Source organism: Eleutherodactylus coqui, chromosome 4, assembly GCF_035609145.1.
Source record: "Eleutherodactylus coqui strain aEleCoq1 chromosome 4, aEleCoq1.hap1, whole genome shotgun sequence".
Lineage (NCBI taxonomy): Eukaryota > Metazoa > Chordata > Amphibia > Anura > Eleutherodactylidae > Eleutherodactylus > Eleutherodactylus coqui.
Window position 1 is genome coordinate 293,280,615 of NC_089840.1, and position 8,805 is coordinate 293,289,419.

Genomic DNA, 8,805 nt, shown 5'->3' on the forward strand with positions numbered 1-8,805 from the left:
AGCTCCATGAATACAGACTTACTAGCTAACTGAATGGGCTGCAGGACAATAATGTGAACAATGTTCCCTTCATTGCTTACCCCACAGGGTTTCCTACTGTTAGTAGCAAATGTGCCCAGTAGAATCATAGACTGGCAGAGTTGGAAGGGACCTCAAGGGTCATCGGGTCCAACTCCCTGCTCAGTGCAGGATTCACTAAATCATCCCAGACAGATGTCTGTCCATCCTATGTTTGAACATTTCCATTGAAGGAGAACTCCCCACCTCCTGTGGTAACCTGTTCCACTCATTGATCCCCCTCACTGTATGATATCTAATCTGTCTCCTCCCTTTCAGTTTGATCCCATTGCTTCTAGTCTTTCCTTGTGCAAATGAGAATAGGGCTGATCCCTCTGCACTGTGACAGCCCTTTAGATATTTGTAGACCGCTGTTAAGTCTCCTCTCGGCCTTCTTTTTTGCAAGCTAAACATTCCCAGATGCTTTAACCGTTCCTCATAGGACATGATTTGCAGACCGCTCACCATCTTGGTAACTCTTCTCTGAACTTGCTCCAGTTTGTCTATAGTTTTTTTTTTTAAGTGGGGTGCCCAGAACTGGACCCAGTATTCCAGATGAGATCTGACTAAGGAAGAGTAGAGGGGGATAATGACCTCACGTGATCTAGACTCTATGCTTCTCTTAATACATCCCAGAATTGTGTTTGCCTTTTTGGCTGCTGCATCACACTGTTGACTCATGTTCAGTCTATGATCTATTAGTATACCCAAGTCTTTTTCACATGTGCTGCTGCTTAGCCCAATTCCTCTCATTCTGTATGTGCTTTTTTCATTTTTCCTGCCCAGATGTAGGACTTTGTATTTCTCCTTGTTAAATACCATTCTGTTAGTCGCCGCCCACTGTGCAAGCTTTACTAGATCTTTTTGTATCCTCTCTCTATCTTCCCTAGTGTAAGCTATCCCTCTTAGCTTTGTGTTGTTGGCAAATGTTGACCCACACTGGGCCTAGGACAGAGCCTTGTGGTCCCCACTTGATACATTCTTCCACTTGGATGTGCAGCCATTTATGACCACTCTTTGAGTACGATCACTCAGCCAGTTGTGAATCCACCTAACAGTTGCCTTGTCAATCCCAGATTTGGTTATTTTTTCAATAAGTATGGTATGAGATACTTTGTCAAATGCTTTACTAAAGTCAAGATATATTATATCCACCGCATTTCCCTGATCAACCCAGTCGGTGATTCTGTCATAGAAGGAAATTAGATTAGTCTGGCATGACTTTTTCGTTACAAACCCATGCTGGCTCTGATTAATTACTCCATTTTCATCCAAATACATGCTGTTTAATAATTTGTTCAAAGATTTTTGCCGGTATAGAAGTCAGGCTCACAGGCCTGTAGTTTCCTGGATCCACCTTCTTCCCTTTTTTGAAGATAGGGACAACATATGCCATTTTCCAATCTTCTGGGACTTCTCCTGTTCTCCAAGAATTTTCACAGGTTATGGCGAGTGGTTCAGCAATTACCTCCACTGCTTCCTAGTATCCTATGATGTATTTCGTTTATTACAGAGTCATCTCATTTAAATGAATAGGACAGAGCTGTAATACCAAGAGCAGCCACTATTAATAGTATGGAACTCTGCAAGCTATAAGTAGGGGACAGGGTGCTCAATGAGGCCTTGCAGGCTCTTCAAACAGCTCCTTAGCAGATGTCCAGGAAGTTGGACTCCCACTGATCTGATATTGATGGTCATCAGTTTTCTGTGAACTCTGGCGTTCCCCTTACTGAAGACAACAGGTAGCCAGAATCTTATCAGCTCTACGCAGACGAATTGGAGCTCTGGAGCAGAAAAAATAGAGCTCCAACCCTGACAAAGATCTATTATGAAATGAATCACACACCTTTGGACCTATAAATTAATTGGTGACAGTAGTCAGAAGGAAATGTTAACCTGTTCAGGACATTTGATGTAGATTTACTGGTGCAAATTATAGTAAATGTATGGCACACCGGAGCTGCCGCAGGTGTCAGCTGTATGGCACACCGGAGCTGCGGCAGGCATCAGCTGTATGGCACACCGGAGCTGCGGCAGGCGTCAGCTGTATGGCACACCGGAGCTGCGGCAGGCATTAGCTGTATGGCACACCGGAGCTGCGGCAGGCATCAGCTGTATGGCACACCGGAGCTGCGGCAGGCGTCAGCTGTATGGCACACCAGAGCTGCGGCAGGCGTCAGCTCTATGGCACAACGGAGCTGCGGCAGGCGTCAGCTGTATGGCACACCGGAGCTGCGGCAGGCGTCAGCTGTATGGCACACCGAAGCTGCGGCAGGCATCAGCTGTATGGCACACCGGAGCTGCGGCAGGCGTTAGCTGTATGGCACACCGGAGCTGCGGCAGGCGCAAGCTGTATGGCACAGTGGAGCTGCGGCAGGCGCAAGCTGTATGGCACACCGGAGCTGCGGCAGGCGTCAGCTGTATGGCACACCGGAGCTGCGGCAGGCGTCAGCTGTATGGCACACCGGAGCTGCGGCAGGCGTCAGCTGTATGGCACACCGGAGCTGCGGCAGGCGTCAGCTGTATGGCACACCGGAGCTGCGGCAGGCATCAGCTGTATGGCACACCGGAGCTGAGTCAGGCGTCAGCTGTATGGCACACCGGAGCTGCGGCAGGCGCCAGCTGTGTGGTGGTGGCAGCACACAAAATAAAATACACAATTAGCATTAAAATGATGTGTAAACTAAATGGAAAACATTATTTATATCGCATGCAGAAAAATATCCTGTAAAAGAATTGCGAAATTGCTGTTTTTTTCTCATTGACCGCACCGTTACAGGAGGGGCTGTCAAGAGTAGATCGATAGGAGTCCGTCGCCCGGACCCCACTGATCAGCGGTTCACCGGGCCGCTACGCTCATGTATTTATGACATTGAACATGAAGGATACATAAAGATATATTTTAATAATCTGAACTCTTAGAGATGCGGCAATATGAATTATGTTGTTTTTTTTTAAATTCACTCATTTTTAGATGGGAAAAGGTTTAATGTTTTAAAAAATATTATCAAATTTATTTCAACATTTTTGCTAGTCCCTATATAAAAGACCAGGAGATATACCCTGCGCTGCACTGCAATTTTATGAATAGCAGTCTTGGAAAATCTAAAGTGGGACACAAACATGAGCCGAGCACCGCACTGTGATGGAAGCTGTCCAAAAGAAAATCTGTGTTGCCCGTAGCAACCAATTCTAGTGCAGCTTTCTTTTTACCTCAGCAGTATAAGAAATAGCAACCAATCACAGCGCAGCTTTCTTTTTACCTCAGCAGTATATGACATGAAAGCTGAGCTGTGATTGGTTGCTGTTGGCTATAAAAATTACAGGGGAAGTCGGTGAGTTTTCAATTTTTAATTACGTCATTGTTCGTTGTCTGGTGATGAAGAACGCTCATGAAAAATGTCACTCAAATTGGACCAGAACTGTGGATTTGTATATGATCCAAACAAACAGATTTGGGGTCTTATATATAAGATTTGAACTTGCGATCACTAGTTATTTTCTACAATGTACTGCAATACTTCTGCATCACAGTATATTATGAATTTCAATGTTAGTCTATTAAGCCGAGCCATAAGGTAAGGCTTAATAGACTTCAGTACATGGCAGCCCTGAGAACCTTGACTAAGCTCCAGGCTGCCATGTCAGCACCATACAATTGTGTCATGGAGCCTGCTAAAAGGAGCACCAGAGCGCCCCCCACCCCAGCTGGCTGCTTAGACGCATTGTCAACTTTGACAGCAACATCTGAACAGTTAAAAGCTGCAATCGGTCCTGTCTCTTCTCGCCCGTACTATTAACGCAGGAGAATCCCGATAGTTAAAATGAAGCCATTATCCACTGGTTTTGTTTCGCCCCGTTATGCGGCCATGATTTTAAGCCCTGCAGCACCGCCAGCGCAGCCGCCCCCTCGGCTCCACGCAGAAAGCTGATATTTATGGCAATATCTGCTAAATGGATAATCCGATCCAACTTAGCAAAACTCCACCTGATTTCATCGCCCGACCAATCATGATGAGGAACACTAGTGGCAAAGCTGCCATTTACATGACTTCCCACAAAGAAAAAACATGAATGAAAGTATAACAGTTAGTCATTGTGTGACCGGTGGCCAGAATGCTACCAATGACAACATGGCTTATACCCGACAACAAACTTCATACGGCTACATCAACAGGAAGATAGAAAAGTAATGACTCCCAAAATGTGGGGATGAAAAAAAAATCACTGCATCCTGTGGGGCTAAGGGGGTTTTCCAGTTGTAAACTATTGATAGCCTATCAGCGGGATAGGTCATCAGTAGTAGATCAATGGGATGCCATCGCCAGGGACCCCACCAATCAGCTGCTCACTGGTCTGCTGTGCTAATGCAACTGAACTGATTTCTACAGGAAGCAGATAGCTCCATTCCCACTGCAGTGGCCAGGTTTGGCATTACAGGCCCAGTTTGCATTGAAGTGAATGGGAACTTTGCCTGCAATATGAAGCCTGGCCACTGTCGTGAGAACGGAGCTGTCTGCTTCCTGCAGAAATCAACTCATTGTGTGAACACACTGACCCAACAAACAGCTGATGGGTCCCAATCTATATTGATGGCTTATCCACCTGATAGGCCATCAGTAGTTTATAAGTGGACAGCCGCTTTAAACCCTTGAGTGGCACACCCAGAAATTTTCCGAGATGAGCTCCACTGCCCATAGCGATATAGCCCAGAAGATTTCCGGGCTATGTTTCACTATGGGAGCTGCAGAGCACAATGCCATAAGCTGTGGCAGTGTGCTCTGCCTGCACAGACCTGCACAGAGCAGTGCAGGACATTGAAAAACTGAAGCAGGAAGATATTACAGATCTGCCAGCAATCTCCTGCTTCTATTTTCAAAGTCCTGCACTGCTTTGTTTACAGGTTGCCATAAAGACCATCGGCTTGTCAGAAGCCAGCTAATTATCTCTGTGGCAGGGAGAGCTGATGCTTGGCTGTCAGAGGACAGCCAGGCACCAGCTCTTACAGGAGAGATCAGAGAAAACCTCTGATCTCTGCTGTGTTAACCCTTTACATGCCGTGGTCTATACGACCACAGCATTTAGAGGGCTGACAGAGGGAGGCGGCTCCCTCTGTCAGAGGATAGCCAGGCACCAGCTCTTACACAGCAGAGAATGGAGAAAACCTCAGATCTCTGCTGTTAACCCTTTACATGCTGCAGTCTATGTGACTGCAACATCTAAAGGGCTGACACCATCAGACCCCCGGAATGTGATCAGGGGATCCTGATGGGTCTCTGTGGAAGTCCCCTAAAGGGACAAAAATAAAAAAATAAAAGTTAAAAAATTATTAAAAAAATAAAAACACTTGTCTTCATTTACTTTGTAAAAAATTAAAAACCAAATGACACCTGTGGTATCCCTGCGTCGTAATCACCCAGAGGAGGAAGTTAGTACATTATTTAACCCCTTAATGACACAACCATTTTTTTTCTTTTTTTCCTCCCCCTGTTTAAAAAATCATAACTCCTTTTTTTATCCATCACCGTCGCTGTATGAGGGTTTGTTGTTTTTTGCGGGACGAGTTTTGTTTTTAAATGGGGCTATTTAAAGTACCATATAATGTACTGAAAAACTTTTACAAAATTATATGTGGAGTAAAATGAAAAAATGACATTCGGCCATCTTTCAGTGCAATTTGTTTCTACGGCGCACGAACTGCAACAAAAACAACCTGATATTTTTATTCTATGAGTCACTACGATATCAAACTCGTATAGGTTTTTTTTTATTGTGGCACTTGTATTTTTTTTCAAAGACATTTAATTTTTTTTTATTATTTTCTGTGGTCACCTTGTGCGCAATAACTTTTTTATTTTTCCGTCGACGTATTTGAGCAAGGACTCATTTTTTGCGGGACGTCCTGTAGTTTACGTTGTACCAATTCGGAATAGATACGACTTTTTGATCGCTTTTTATTGCATTTTTTCTGGGAGACAGGGTGACTGAAAAACTGCATTTGTGGCGTTCTTTATTTTTTTTTTCAGACTATGTTCACCATGTGGGGTAAATAATGCACTACTTAAATAGATCGGACTTTTACGGACGCGGCGATACCAAATATGTATTTTTCTTTTATAATTTAGATTTTTTTATTATAGATATGGCAAAACTTTTATAACTTTTTTTTTAACTGTGAAAAAGTCGCGAAAAACCTGGCATTGGCAGAATCGTACCGGCCTGTAGAATGACTTTAATATATTATTTATACTGCTCAGAGAATGCAGTGAAAAATACAAATAAAAAACATGCCAGAATTACAGATTTTGTTAATCTTGCCCCTAGAAAAAATGGAATAAAAAGCGATCAAAATTTTACATGTTCCTAAAAATGAGATAAATGAGGACCGGAGTTCATCCCACAATAAACACGGCCTTCTAGAGCTCTGGCGATGGGAAATAACATCAATACGGCTCTTGGAATGTGGCGACACAAAAGCAAACCTTTAAGAAAAAAAATGTTTTTAATAGAGATGAGCGAGCATTGCCCTTAGCGAGTACCTGCCCGCTCGGCAGAGAAGGTTCGGGTGCCGGCGCGGGTGACAGGTGAGTTGCGGCAGTGAGCAGGAGGGAGAGAGGGAGAGAGAGATCTCCCCTCCGTTTCTCCCCGCTCTCCTCCGCCGCTCCCCGCCCGCCGCCGAACCTTTTCTCTCGAGCGGGCAGGTACTCGCTAAGGGCAATGCTCGCTCATCATTAGTTTTAAATGTACAAAAATAGCAAAATATAAACAAACTGTCTAAACTCGGTATCGCCGGAATCGTGTGACTCAGAGAATAACAATATCACACTATTTATTCTGCACGCTGAACGCCCTAAAAATGAAATCCAAAAAACAAATGGCAGGATTTCTCTTTTTCCCCCAATCTCCCTACAAATTTTTTTTACAAGAGTTATGCAATACATTATATATACCCCAAAATGATGCCATCCAAAAGTACAACTTATCCCGCATAAAACAAGCCCTCATACGGCCGTGTCAATGGGAAAATGAAAAAGTTATGGCTCTTGGGACACGACTGCAAAATGAGTTAAAATTAAATGATTAGACCATTTAAAAAACCTGCCCTGGTGGGTCTGACAGCGGGGTAAGAAACCCGCCACTGAAGGGTTAAAGGTGACCACACTCCGCAATGTCCGTAGACCAGTTTCATACAAGAGTATTATGGGTGTAGTTATGGACTGGAGCACTTCTCCATATCACACCCATAAATACGCTCGTGTGTAACTAGTCTTACAGACATTTTATCTTCAGTTTTGCTCCCTGATGAGCCCTTTGAACTCAAGAGTGAAGCCCATAGGGTGTTATAGATGTCATTATACGGTAGTAGGGTCACCGGGGGGGGGGTCATCAGAGAGGTCCACAACCTCATTCATGCCTTTTTTGCAATTCTATATATGAGTTTATTTATGAGTTTGATCAGATACCTCTTTGTATCCAACTCTTATGATATCACTACGCTTTTTCCATTATCTGGAGTGAAGTAGGGTGACAGGGTTGGGTTGCTGCGCAGGGTCGTCCTGTTCAGGGCAGACACCCCGCTATATTATTCATAGGTTAGTGATTGGGACTTCATAGGGTGCAATAGGATTTTAAAAGAGTGTAAATTAAAAGTCATGTTTTATTTAGGACACAGTACATTATTATGTCTCTCCGCCTGCAGTAAGCATGTGGGCGATGCGATTTGTGCTTGAGATTCTCATGCGCAGCTTGCACTGCACAGCACTCAGACACTCCACCCGTGTGCTGTCCAATGTGTGTGACCCCACACATTACATGTCCTAGTCTCGTACGAGGCTCACATGAGAATAGGACATCCAGTGACTTTTCAGACTCGGACGGTCAGTGTACAGGAACCAATTCATATGAACGGCTCCCTTTCTCGTGCGCGTTCTGTCCAGATCACAGAAAATATCATCTGCGTAAATACAGCCTCACCGATTATTCCATCTCACACCTCAGTGGTATCAACAAGTGTAATGAGCACTTTCCACCTCCGGGTGGCACTAGATGTCCATATATTACAGCTGAATCCCATGTTATAACGTTAGTTCGTGTCTTTCTCAGTTTGCAGATACCATTAACCCAATAAATGCAGTGTCTCTGCGCTACTGGGAGTATAACCATATGTAGGGCGGTTCTTTCTCACCTTTGCCCTCGGGTGTTCTGAAGTGCGAGGCGGTGGGTGGAAGGAGACACGAGGTTCAGGATACCAGGCGGACACCAGACTTAGAGGTATAACTAATCACCACAATACATAGAAACAGACTTCACACCTTACATATGGTACACAAACATATCACGACGTATTCTGCGAAATGGGTAAGAAGGCCCCATGGAATCCACTATGGTGCAATGCCACACACAATCTATGGTTAGTTGTACAGGCTCTTCGGGCAGCCTCTGTGTTAAGACAATCAGATGGGATTTTAACACAGTCCTGGCTTGTCTCTAGGTCGGTGAAAGTACATCACTGCATGCACAACTAATAGAATGACCCTGACTAGCAGGCCTGCTATCTAACACCTGTTGTTCGAGTGCACACACGGTATTTATAGAGGTTCATCCTCACTCACAACCTCTGGTGTCCTCTGTTCTGTTGTCAGGTTGATGAGGCCTCCAAAATCCCTTGACGGTCTACAATCCAGGTAACTTAAATGACATGTCCTCCTCCATAGCGGTCTCAGATGTGATCTTTCTGGTTGTAAGCTT